This window comes from Malus sylvestris, chromosome 5 (assembly GCF_916048215.2).
Source record: "Malus sylvestris chromosome 5, drMalSylv7.2, whole genome shotgun sequence".
Taxonomy (NCBI): Eukaryota; Viridiplantae; Streptophyta; class Magnoliopsida; order Rosales; family Rosaceae; genus Malus; species Malus sylvestris.
The window spans coordinates 42,517,924-42,532,341 of record NC_062264.1 but is presented as its reverse complement, the minus strand read 5'-3'; the positions used below and the strand labels follow the sequence as shown (position 1 = coordinate 42,532,341).

At 35.1% G+C, this 14,418-nt stretch overlaps 1 protein-coding gene and 1 long non-coding RNA gene across 4 annotated transcripts in view; both read left to right on the top strand.

Annotated features, from left to right (window-relative positions):
- LOC126624481 (uncharacterized protein At4g18490-like) overlaps positions 1–14,418 on the top strand; it is a 72,809-nt gene that overhangs the window by 3,953 nt on the left and 54,438 nt on the right. The window contains exon 7 of one of the 3 annotated variants that reach the window (XR_007624114.1): positions 190–206. The exons of the other annotated variants lie outside the window; for them this stretch is intronic. The gene's annotated coding sequence lies outside the window, so the exon portion shown is untranslated. Of the gene's footprint in view, positions 1–189; positions 207–14,418 lie in introns of those variants that run through there. 3 annotated transcript variants of the gene reach the window in all.
- Positions 1,100–2,420, top strand: LOC126624493 (uncharacterized). Its single transcript, XR_007624115.1, has 3 exons — positions 1,100–1,489; positions 1,637–1,953; positions 2,054–2,420. It is a non-coding gene; the product is annotated as an uncharacterized LOC126624493 (long non-coding RNA).

Here is a 14,418-nt window from a genome sequence, read left to right as displayed (position 1 = left end):
ATCTTGTACTTTACTTTGCATATCTTATCATTAAGAATGTGGCTTTTTTGACTGATGTTCTCATGCAAAGATGTGACTCTGCTTATTTCTCATGCACATGACAATTTATTTTGTACATTGTTCAGCAACATTATCAATGGTCCACAGGACCTTCTAGTGAAACATCTGATTGTCAATATATGTACTCAGGCATGTGAATATTTCTAGCGGTCAAGCAAATCCTTCCAACGCAATCGAGAAGACTATAAAACCTAGTGCTCAGACATGTGTAAATCCTAAAGCCATGCTTTCAAGCCTGTAGTCTATGAGGAACTCAAAGATCATTACAGCTGAAGGGAGTAAACTTTGTCCTGATAAACCTGCCCAGAAGAAAACCGACCTTTCTACCTTGAACATTTCAAAGTATGGTGCGAGTGTAATTATTCCTATTCTTCAGTTCTTTTCTGTGCAGAAATGTTTTGATTGTGATTTTGAATTGTTTTGATGTTTCTAAATGTAGGAATATTGGTGGCAGTAAAGTTTCATCGAATGCTTCCCTGAGGAGTCCACAGCAAAACATGGAAGGGCAACGAAATGTGGAATCAAAGACTGCCCAGATTGTTGATCGTAGTGAGAAACAAAAGCCACCAAACTTTTCCTTGAAGCAAAAAACATTTGAGGTCTTCTATTATTAACCCATTCCTTTAACTCCTGAGTTCTCTTTGGAATGATATCATGACTTTAGCATTCTTATTTGAAGCTCTGTTCTATTCTATCCAAATGATTTGTGAAAATTTTGTTAAACTTTCTCGATTTCTTACACGAAGCTATTTTGCAGGGATCTGCTTCAGGTTTAACATCCTTAAAGCCTCTAAAGCGCCTTTCTCAGTCACCTAAAGAATCCAGGTCCTCTTTTACTAGCAGCTTTGTGTTTAACTTATTGTTCTGAATCTTTTTCTGGCCTATTACTATTTACGTGTTCTAAAGTGGTTTACTGGGAATCTGCTGACATCTCACATTCTTTTTCCAATAATACGTGCAGAAACAGAACAGGTTCTCAACTAACTCTATAGAATTAATGATTTATAATGAATGCTAAGTGTATCTATAAAGTTAATTACAGGTGGGAGCCTGTACTAGATAAACTTACTAAAATATTCTTTACGTTTTCGCTAGGTTCGCATTCATGAAAGTCATGTGGAGAGCAAGACTAACAGCACTTTTGGTGACCATCAGACCTCTGAACTCGGTAGTCCTTGTGTGATCAATGTCATGGAACTTGATATTCCTTCAGTAATGGAAAGGGGTGTGATATCTACACATCCCATTTTACTTCTCACACACCTTTTTAATTTTCAACTGTCGGATCGGATGATTTGAAGAAGATCAACGGACAGAAATTATCAAGGAGTGTGTGAGAAGTAAAATGAAGTGTGTGGATAGCACACCCCTAATGGAAAATGATGGAAATGTTGAAAAGGCTGAAGCATACGCTAAGGAGCTTGAATATGTGAGTAAATTATCATTACTTTTACTGTAACATTGAGTGTGCATTATAAAGAGAAATAGGACTGCAAGGCATCATGATCTTCTGTCATAATTTGAATATATAGCGCCATTTCGAGTGATTGTGCATCGCTAATTATCTTCCTTGCAGATATGCAACGTGCTGAGAAAGAAACATGCGGAAGCCAAGGAATTGCTAGTTAGAGCTATTGTGAACAACAATAATCTACTGATGCTTAACCATCCCATTTACGAAGCAAAGATATCCTTCAGACTGTTTTAGATGTTAATTTCCTGTTTTTCTGTGTACCGTTTTGATCGTTGAGATAAAGTTGCATTTTCCTTAATAATTAATCACATCCATAAAGTTCAGAAATTTGCCGCAAAACTGGTGTTCAAGGAGCTTCAGACATGCTCAAGATCGCCAACAGTTGTTATATAAAAAAAGCTTCTTATATGCAATGACAGGTTGGCCTTGCCTTATTTTTCTTTACAAACTTGAAGTAGTGCATGTAAAACTGTGGTTATACTGGTATAGTGATGATTTACTATGTTGTTTGAATATCAGGATCATGTTATGCTTTCTATTCAGACAACGCAATGCTTCAGAGTTGATTCAACTTCTTCCAAGTTAGATTTCTTCCAAGTTACTTCTGAATTACCATTGGCATCTGAATGATAAGGTCATGAAAGATCGATCACTTTGTAAACCATAGCTTCCTTCTATCCCCATTCTTAATGTAAATGGTATTTTCTTCTTTCTAGTCTAAAAGGCTTCACTGCCACTCCCCAATTTATTTGAAGGCACTTCTATGCCGAAAACTCCCACTACATAATTTAGAATTCATGTAATAACTAAAATCACCTTCCCAACTTATCCGATATGCCTGTAGCAATTATCCACCAATTATTGAAAAACACATTACAAGACTCAACACATCGATTGTTTTAGCTCGTGAACTCCTCTCCAAACCTGTGAATTCCCAAAATAAAACGACGACGACACTGAAGTTTTCAATGGCGCTCGACGTCATAACATCTTACGAATATCTTGAGGATTTTCGGTGGCTTCAGTTGGTAATACTATATATGGACCTTTTGCCTTCCTTAGTCTATTCCTTGTTTGATGGAAAGTTGAGGAGAACATGGACATGGAGAGCCTATAACTCTACTTTACTTGAAGTATAGAGAAAGAAAATCCGGCCGGCCACACTTATAATTTTTAGCCGACTAAAGCCGGCCAAATTATTAACCTACTCCCCTTTGATTTTCAAAAGGTGCCTTGAAACCCTAATCAATGTTATCATTGGAGCACCCAAGGCAAATGCTCACTTAAACAAACAGCCTGAGAGGTTGTAAGAGATGAAATTTTATTCAGTTTAAACGTCCCAGCTTATAGACTTCATCTAATAGTAGAGGGTAGAGGGGGGGGGGAGGGAGAGGGGGGGGGGGGTGGTGGTGGTGGGGGGATGTAGCGTATTGTTTGAGTACAAAGAGTTGGTCGGTATTTGTTATTTTCGATTAGTGAAAAAGGGGTCAAAAGGTACAAGAACTCAACTACAAAACACAACCAAAAAAGCATTACAATATGGGCTTGTGAGGCCCCATTTCCACCCACTTTGAATAATATTATAGCAAAAATCGAACACTTTTGATGGTCTCTAATCTATATATATACCTTACTCACTTGGGGCGTCTCTACAAGCCTAGCATTTTTATGTAACCCTTTCCAGAAAAATGCTCATTAACTGGAGATGTTGTGCCTGCATCGTACTAATGCTGCTGCTATTTTCTAGTGCTGAACCTCGGCGTCTCAGTCCGAGTCGGGAGAAGAGGAATTTAACCAGGTCGAGACAAGCATTGGCCGGAAATGCTAGGGAACTACTAAACGTTTGGTTGAGAAAAGACGCGAACCAAACTCGTTACTATCCGAAGCGATCGAGTCCCGGAGGTCCTGATCCCATGCATCATTAAAAAAAATCAGTGTCTACACTAGCATACGTATGTTTCGGTTTTGAGTGTATTTTACATGAGTGCATGTACTCAGAACCAGAAATCTGTTGAAACCTCGAGGAACTTATTATGATCGTTAGTTATCGATCGTGGCATAGAGAAGTTACTAGTACTGTATCATATGTAATAATAATTCTGGTTTTTGAAATAAAAATGTACCAGCAGTTGAGTAATATATTTACTTAATTTTTTTTATTATTCAGGATTTTTTTCTTCATGTAATCAGAATACAGACGGTACATCATATGTTTTTCACCAAGTGGAGGAAATTTTTTTTTTTTTTAAATATCTTTTCATTTGTATAATGACATATAGAGTCTGTACTCGTGATCTGGACACGCTGATAAATATATCTTTTTCAATTGTTATGGTAGGGAAAAGAGTAAAAAGAGTATCATTTACACAAAATCATGATGATGGGAAAGAAATGTGAAAAACGGAAGGGTTGAAATTTAGTTGGATACATGATTGGCTCACATGCAGCGTGCACTTTTTAAGTTTTATATTGGTGAACAGAAAATGATAACTACTGCTCTTATATTAGGAAGTGACAAGGGATAAGATAAAATGTACTAATTATATTTAAAAAGATATTTAGCTTTCCCAAGTGGAATGTTTCTCTTATCAAACCAAATATAAATTTCCTCACATTGACTTCATAGATTTTGAAGTCACATCACAGTTAGAAAGTCAAGGCATTAGGGTTTGATCAATGATCAAAGTCTTCTAATTTCTACATACAATTACAAAGTTTGAAGTTGAACTCGTTCTGGGTTGCAGGGTTTATCTGTTTTCTTTTTCTTTTCTCAGTCCATATGAACTGCAAGTAGGTAGGCTTGTATATGTTATCGTGTTCAGTAGTCATTTTTTAATTTGTGTTTATGCTTGAAGCACCTTCATATATTAAATTAAGCTGCAAGTGTTATACAGGGAAAATGGAATCATCATATATAAATAAACAAAAGTCAAAACTCTTTTCTACTTTGAAAGTATATAGTAAGTGGCCATCAATAACACACACAAAAAAAAAAAACAGCATATATATATATATATATATATATATTATATTTGTCCTTTTGAAGTTCGAATGCAGGATACATCTGTATTAATCCACTAGAAGACTAGTGGCTGAGATTGATTTGGACTTGTGATGCCATTGACTTCAAAACGGCAGGTTATGATCCAAATCAAACATCAGAATTCAAATTTACAAAGTTTTATTCTTATTGCTAAATTTATGTCTTTTAACTTGATCGTCGATCTATTCCGCAATATATGATCTACATCACATTTACAGTCTTTCTGAGACCCTTCTAAATTGCCCCAAGTACCAGCTATGCATCAAATGTATATAATGTATGCAAGCCTTCTCCTACATGGGACATGCATGCATGTGCACGCCGCACATTCTTGCGTGTTACATCTGTATGGTCAAAACTCGCAGTCTCAAATGTTCAAATGCTATAATTTGTGAAACCCAAGCATGCATGCTAGGTCAGCAAGAATTTGTCAAGGACCTTAAAAGCAAAACACATATATGAACAAATTTTAAAGCTTGTGCAAAGTATATATATGAGATAGAGGAGCTCGCGTGGAGATGGAAAGAACCAAAACTACGAAGTCTCTGTCATGCCCCATAACAGATAGGGAAACATTAAGATTTAAGAGGAGAAAGCTTAAGCCTCCGTTTCATAAGCTGGAGCAATTTAAGAAACGCGAAAGGGCAAACCAAAATCTCCTGAGGACAAGATTAGATTACTGTTTATGTGCACGAGGCATAGTCTAACCACACCATTGAGGAACCAACAGAATGCACTCAAACGTTAGCCCCCAATGCTTTTTTGTCGTTTGATGGAGGACGCCATCCCACGTGTAATTATCTATAGGGAACTTTAACGAAATGTTCCTGGTACTGTTCACTTTAAAGAAAAACTACATTTTTACACTAAAAAGTCAATCATGGTACTATTCACTTTACCCTTTATTTTGTCCTTATCGTTAAAACTCAAAGTTTTCAAGTTATTTTCATTAGTTTTTCTTTATTTATATATGGAACAGTTTTTAGGTGTTTGTTTTGTTATGATAATTTATTGCCAACGTTGTTCATTACGGAAGCAAGTGATTACAAAAAACAGACAGTTAAAAAAAAAAACTGACCAAGGCGTTTGTTAAGTGCCAGTCATATTGTTAATAAAGTGTAAATTTAGAACAAACTGAATATATTGCTACAAAACGGAAACTCCTACAAAAAGTTCTAGCATTGGCATTGCTGCTAATATGCATAAGGGATACTTTAGATGTGGTTCCTAATCCTTAACATTCTTTTACTAAAACCTTAATGGTATTCAAAGTTTGATCAAAGTCCCTTGACTTTGTATACCTCATTATATTACAATTAATATTTATATTTTTATAGTTTTGACATTAATTGTTTGATATTTTATGAGATTTATAATCATATAAATTTAAAATCCCTCATTATAATATTATTAGAAACGGTTACAATAAAAAATTCAAACATTTTGATTGAATAAATGGATAAAAACTATGTAAAAATAAGAAATAATAAATGGCAAAAGAATGTATCCATATAGTGTTAAAAAAATTGGTACATTTCACATATAACAAAGTAGTTCATTAATAAAGAAAAATGTGTACATTATAAATAAATTAGGGTACAGATAAAAGATTAAAAAATTATGAGTACAAATGAATTTAAAAAAAATATAGGCGCTAAAATAAATTAATATATGGGTACAAAATAAAACTAAAAAGAAAATACTACAAATTTAAAAAAAATGTTGCAAATTAAAAGTGGGTACAAACTAAAAATATAAATATATGATACAAAGTTTAGGCATAAAATATAAATATACCATATGTAATTTTTCTATCATTGTTTAAAAATACAATGTCACGTGATGGTATACACATGGGTACAAACACAAACAAAACTTTAAAAAATATGGACACAAAAAGAAACTAATATATGGATACAAATTAAAAATGAAAAAAAAATTGGTACAAATTAAAAATAGGTACAAACTAAAAATAAAAATATATGATAAAAAATTTAGCCATAAATATAAATATACTAATTGTAACATTTTTAACACTAAGACCATCTCCAAACTTGGGGTAAAAGCCAAATTACCCCCTAAATTACCCCCCCAAACACTCTCCAACCCATGTTAAAATTTTAGGCTAAATGCCAAATGTTATTTTTGGGCCAAATACCCCCCAGCTTTCCCCCGGGGCTAAATGCCAAATGTTTATCGGAATTTAAATTTTTTTAGATTAAAATGTTCATAAAATTAATTTACAATAATCTACATATTTATTTAAAAAAAAAAAATTGATTTAAGAAAAAAATTAGCCTAAGTTCATTCTTTAATAATTCCGCGCTAAAATTTTAGGGCAAAAGGGTTGGAGCAGAAAAGATGTTTCTGGGCTAAAACCCAAATTTTCCGGACTAAAAAATTTGGCTTTTAGCCCAAGGGTTGGAGATGGTCTAAAGGAATATATATATAAAAATAAAAATATTTTATTATTCAAATAATTAATGATGTTATTAATACCAAGGACCTTGATCAAAAATTAAAAATTAATAAGATTTTAATCAATGGAGTGGTAAAAAGAAAGATGTGAACCTAATTTCTCATAAACAGAAACACCTAGGCCTAAGGTAAGGGTTTTGGCCCTAAACTCAAGACTAGGGCATTCCTTTTCTTGCCCTGATCATCCCTATTTTAACTTAATGGAGTCGATTTCAATTGAGTCTCACCCCATGGCTATTAACTCAAATGAAAATAATTGAGAAAGTTGCGTAGAAAGTGTAATGCTGAAAATGGAGCGATTGATGTTTTATCCCTTTGAACAATAGGGTTAAAGTTGTACAATGGTTTGCAGCAAAAGGCTGCAGAGAGAACCCTCTGATCCTATCCACAGGTTACCGTTGACTGAAAGTTGGATCAAAGGACAATGTAGAAAATAAAATTAAAGCTATATTAGATTATTAGGAATTTATTACTATTGGTTATTGGAGTTTGATAGAGTTTTCCTTGATTCCACAGTGACATATTTTGAGTGAATTTTCTCAAAAATTGGGAGAGGCTGAATCTGTTAAAACATGATATACATTTAAAAAAATTTTAAAATCAAATTTTAGGGTGATGTATTATATATGGGGCTTCATGGATTTTACTTGACTTTGAAATTTAGGTGTATTCAATATAAACTTTTAAAGAGTCAATAAAAATCATCATGCATTGAATAAAAAGTTTTTATGACTTTTAAAAAGTCTATGAAAATCTTGTGGTATTCAATTATGATTTTTTGTGTGTCTACAAAAACTTCAGTGTATTCAAAATTTCATTGAATTTAAAATATTTTAATATTTCATTGATTTTGATGAACTTTTACTGCTTTTATGGTAATCTTTTTGTCATATCCAAACCAACCTCTTCTCTAAAATTTTGATGGATTTCAATGTGTCTCAATTCTCCAATGATAAACTCCACCACCGTAGGTGGCCCTTTACCATAGTGGTGGAAATGAGTTGAGCCATTGCATGACAACATGAGTTTGTCGGTGGCTAAACTAACACCTAATATAACAAAATCCATCGCTTAACAAAAAATAAAAAATAAAAAATAAAAAACCTCCACCACCCACCATTATCCAATTACTATTGTTTTTATCACTTTCACCACCATATCGCCACCATCACCTTACCATGACCACCCTCCACCCCCACAACCTCCATTGTCACTATGGCCACCACATCGTTGCCATGGGCATAACCGTCAACCTTACTATGACCACCACCATCACTATGACCGTTACCTCTACCACCGTCGTCACCACCTCCCCCATCCCTACTCCACCACCCCCAACAACACCCCGCCATGCACCACAATGAATCACCACCCCTACTATTATCGTTGCCACTAAAGACAACAACTCTAATACCACCATTTTGCTTACAATCACAGCGTGACACTTCCACCACCATCATTATCACCACTTCATTACCAGCACGCGTGCATGGCGAGTGCACATACCATGTTATTGAAGATCTAATTTTAGCTGGAAATCATATATTCACAAATTTAACACAAAATTCACAAGTTTAACAATATAACATGCTAGACTTAAAAGAAAACTAAACTCGACATTTATTATACATAATGTTGTTCTCTTGATCACCTGATGACCAAAAATTCATATTGTTGCCTCTCTGCCTCTCTACCTCTCTTTGAATTCAAAATCGAAGGAAGAGTAAACAAATATTATGGTCACCGTGGTGAATAAAAAAGCCTTTCTATTATCAAACAACATACTTATAATCATATCCAAAATTTTCCCCTAGTTTGAGCCCCCATTGCCCTTTAGACCATCTCCAACCCTTGGGCTAAAAGCCAAATTTTTTAGCCTGGAAAATTTAGCTTTTAGCCCAGAAACATCTTTTCTGCTCCAACCCTTCTACCCTAAAATTTTAGCCCGGAATTATTAAAAAATGAAATTAGCCTAAATTTTTTTCTTAAATCAATTTAAAAAAAAAATATGTAGATTATTGTAAATTAATTTTATGAACATTTTAATCTAAAAAAATTTAAATTCCGATAAACATTTCGCATTTAGCCCGGGGGGAAAGCTGGGGGGTATTTGGCCCAGAAATAGCATTTGGCATTTAGCCTAAAATTTTAGCATGGGTTGGAGAGTGTTTGGGGGGGGTAATTTGGGGGGTAATTTGGCTTTTAGCCCAAGGTTGGAGATGGTCTTATAGGAAAAGGTTAGCGCGACTTGATTCATTAATAGGCTAAGTATTAATTAACATGCCTAAAACGTATTAAGACAAGGGGAAAAGGACAAAAATTAACAATCACCTTTATTATGTAGAATGGGATGACTTGGGGGATGACATATTTGATGTAATTCCACCATCGATCGAAAGTCATCTGCAGACAAAATTGCATGTAAACAATAGGGGATGACAGAACAAAGGATTAATAAACCATAGTATGATTGGCAGCAGAGAAAAGGTTATTAGGTTTCAATTTAACAATGTAAGTGCATGAGGCCAACGACACAGACGATCCAGTCCACGTACGATAACAATAAGTTGAAGCACTGTCATCATATATGGGTATTCATAGGAGCAAGTTCACCCATGACCCAAAAGGCAGAGCAAAGACTGAAATTACCCTTTACTCCAAAAAAACTACTTCCACGGGTCTAATTTTTAGGGTAATTGATGGGCCAACACATGCCGGAATTTTAGGTTGGTTTTGTGCCAGTGGGCAAGACTAACATCATCATGACATTAATCACGTCTTCTTTTCTTTTTTTTTTTTTTTTTTTGTCTAGTGTGGGTAATACACGCTTGAATTGGGTGAGTGGGCCGATGGCTCCTAATATCGTGGGCCTCGCTGTTGCAGGTGCAAAAGAAATCCCAATGGCTGTATAATGTGGGGCGACGAGAGCCGTTGGATTTTCAACGTTCTGGAGCGTCATATTCAATAATAAGGAAAATCGGTCATGATAAATCCAATCGTTAAAATGCAAAAAAAAAAAGAAAAAGAAAATTGATAATTTTTTATTCTATAATATCCAATCATCTTTTTCATTCACATTTCTATTATGCTTGTTGTAATTTGATGCTTTGTTTTGTATTTGAAATTAAACTATCATAGTTAAACATAGAGATTTATTTTCAAAGAACAAACTTATAAAGTTCATACTTAAACACACTTACAAGACATAAAAAAATATATTTGTGAATAGTACTCGCCCTTGCCCAAACTCAGTAGGTGGAGTTGCACAAAGGGACTCACCTTTTAGAGGGCAATTTAAATGCTCTTACCTTTGCCTTGTCATTACCCTTCTAAGAGCACTTTCACCATGGGCTATAGCCCTGTTGATAGGCAACCCAATCCACTCCCTCCCCCCTCCCCCTAAAACACTCCAGCCTATTCAAGTAATTGGGCTCAAGGCAAGCCCGAGGACTCAATCAGGTAAAATTCCACGGGCCTGGCACCTAATCCATGTAATTAACGTCAGTCTTAATTTAATTTTTTTTTTAAATAATTAAAAAAAATTATTTAAAAATTATTAAAAATACAAAAAAATATTGAAAAAAAATTATAATATACCTAACCATGCTCATCTGCCTTTGGTTAAAATATCCTATCCGAAATTAAAAACAAAATTATTTTTAATTATTTTATAAAAAAAAATTACTAATATTTTAATACGAATTGTATGAGCTATTCTGTCTAGGGGTGGAGATGCACTTAGGTAGTTACTATTCACTACAAACAATTTATATTCATTCAAGAAGATTGAGTTGCCTATTGCCAAGAGGAACCTTGCTACACTGGAACTACTCTAAAAGCTTGTCCACTCATTTTAGGATTGTAAGGGCAAAACAAAGGATAGGGCATGCAAATTGCCTTCTGAAATATGATTGCATTTGTGCAACTCCACCGTTGAGCTTGGACAATGACAAGGACGATTATAAATACCAAAGCCCTCACCCTGCCTTTTGGGTCAGGATAGACTTGCTCTAATGAAGATGAAAAATCTATAAATACCACAACAATTCATACTTTAAACCAACCTTAATTGGGTGAAGAATATTCAAACCATCTTATTATCATGGGCTTCTTTTATCCTATATTTGCAAGGATTGAAGTAAACTACATTTTTAAAATTGAGAGAAGCTGAATTTGTTAAAACATAAAGTGCATTTTAAAATTCTTTCCAAAATTCTTTAAAATCAAATCTTAGGTTGATGTATTGTATATGGAGCTTGATGGACTTTGTTTGGCTCTGAAACTCAGGTGTATTCAATATATACATTTAAGAAGACAATAAAAATCACCTTGTATTGCCGCTTTGTACTATGATCTAATTGTATTCTTCTTCACTTGTAAGTGAGATGTCTTAGGTTTGATTCTTGCCAAAGGTGAATTTGAACCATATTATTGCTAGCTCATTGTGAGGCTTAGCCCACTTCCCACTCCTTAGTATAGATAATATCATTTGTTAAAAAAATAATAAAAAATACCCAGTATTAATAAAGAGTTTTTAGGACTTCTAAAAGGATAATGCTCGGGAGACTATATTTGTAGACAAAATTTGGAAAACTAAATGATATGAAAGTTGATGATTAGTTTATTACTTAAGTGTTGATAAACGTGCTCATTCCTATTAGTGACACATCATTTAGTTTGCAAATTTTGTTTAAAAATTTAGTCTCCTTAGCATTATCCCTTCTAAAAAGTCTATGAAAATCTTGTGTTATTCAATTATGTTTTTTCCTTTTTGTGTCTAAAAAAATCTAGGTGTATTCAAAATTTCATTGAATTTAAGGATTTTAATATGTCATGGATTTTGATAAACTTTTATTGCTTTTATGGTAAGATTTTGATGGATTTCATTGTTTCTCAATTCTCCAATGATAAACTCCACTACTCAACATTACTCAATATCTATTATTATTAGTATCACTTTCATCACCATGTCACCACCACCACCTTACCATGACTACCCTCCATCACCACAACCTCCGTTGTCACCATGGCCACCATCATCACTGCCATGGGCATAAGTGCCAACCTTACTATGACCACCATTGACACCACATGACCGTCACCACCTCCCTCATCCGTACTCCACCACCCCAACAACACCCCACCACCACAATTAATCACGACCCCTAGTATTATTGCTGCCACTAAAGACATCGACTTTAATACCACCATCTTGCTGACAATCACCATGTGACACTTCCACTACCATTGTTGTCACCACCAGACCACTTTCGTCCTCACCACATTTCAATAGTAAAATAATAATGCTTATTAATAAATTGGTCATTAAAATGTATAAAATTTTAAAACGTGTTGATGCATAAAATCAGTGAGGACTTTGGTACAACACAAAGTGTCAAGTTTGTAATCTTTGCTAGATTGCTCCAGTCATTAGTGTGGATAAGTATGTAAATGGATAGAAACAGGGAAGCAAACACAAGATGTACGTGGTTCATCCAGATTGGCTACGTCCACGGAGTAGAAGAGTTCTCATTAATTGTGAAAGGTTTACACAAGTACATAGGTTCAAGCTCTCCTTTAGTGAGTACTAGTGAATGATTTAGTACAAATGACATTAGGGATTATTGTGGAAGAATGATCTCCTTTTATAGAAGAAAGTTTCCAGCTTTGTTCTAACATTGACACGTGTCGTGTTGTGATTGGCCTCTGATGTTAACACGTGTCGCGCTGTGATTGACCTTCTGGTTGGAGGGAAATTATTCTAGGTCATTGACGGTATAACGTTGACCGGTGCTTTGTAGTTTTGAGATTGGTCAAGTATGGTACAAACAGTGCTCCCCTAAGTTCCCGAGTGAGGGAAACTCTTCGGTTGGGGACTTGCAAGATCCAAGCCATTGAGTAATCACGAAACTTCTAAGTACCGAAATGTGATATCATTTTCACTTGCTTTATCTGTCTTATAGGTAGATGTGACATCTTCTCTGGAAGTATTTTTCCTCCATCCAGGGGTGGTATTTTTAACCAATGGAGATTCACAAGGTAATTTTTCAATTTCACTTGAAGCTTACTTGTAGTTTCGGGCTTGGTCAAGCGTGATACAAACTCTATAGTATGAGTCATCCAAGTCTCTGAGTGAAAAGCTCTGCCGAAAGAGGTGACGAACAAGGTGAGCAATCTGAGTTCCAAACAATCAGTCTCAGATTAGCAGTTTGATTTCAAATTCCGGCTGATTGTTCTCATTCTCCTTATCTTGCAGGCAGCAAGAATGATAAAGAGAAGAAAAATGAGATGAGATGTTATGCGATACTTTTGCTTTTGAAGAAGTAACTTTCCACAGGCTTATTCTTGAATTGGGCTAGAGGGTTTTATGGTTTCCTCCAGAGTATAAGGCCGACTCAAGAATTTGAGGGTCAAAACAAGTCCATCAAATCAAAAGTGCGTTCAACCTTGATAATATGGGATACTTTTGCTGTTGACAGAGTAATAGATGAATTGGCACGTGTTATGTTGGGCTTGTCTCCACATGATTCCTTGTATTATTCTCACTTGCCCTATATGTTCCTTAGGCAAATGTGGTATCTTTTATGGAAACATAAAATGTTGAAGATGATTACTCGAGAGCAATTCCAGGTAAGTAATCAGACAATGAGTTCCAGGCAGTCAGTTCCTGACTGGAAGCTTGATTCCAAGTGTTGACTGATTGATCTCTTTCTCTTTATCTTGCAGGTAAGAACAATGGCAAAGGAAAAGACACGGAAAAGGCATGATATGGGATACTCTTGCTTTTAACCCTTATGATATGAGATACTCTTGCTCTGGTGTGGCTTATTTGCAAAGATATTATCGGGGGGAAAAGAAGCTGAGTATTTCGAGAGACTCTGCTGAGAGTGCCATCTCAGATATGAAGAAAAGTTAAGCATTTTTTTATTTGCCTGGCTGTGGAGGATGAAAGTCGACATATATAGGAATTGTCTCAACAGTGAGTAGTAACGTTAGTCTTTTACCCTTCTAGGTCATAGCAATGTAGTGGGGGCTGCAAGATTCACGTGTTTTAACTTTGTCAGAGCACTTTGAAAAAGTTGTCTATGGTATCTAGAAAGTTGATGTTGCGTGTGAAGATTACAGACAAGCTTTATCCAAGGAAATCTGGCTCTCAAAGTTCGAAGAGCGATGCCTCTTCGATTTTTGAACAAGCAATCATGTTGAGGATCTGGCTTTTGAGATTCGGATAACGATACATCTTCGATTTTTGAGAAAGCAACCATGTTGGGAGTCTGACTTTCGAGATTCAAAGAGCGGTGCCTTTTCAAATTTTGAGAAAACAATCATGTTGGGAGTCTAGCTCTCGAGATTCGGAAAGCGG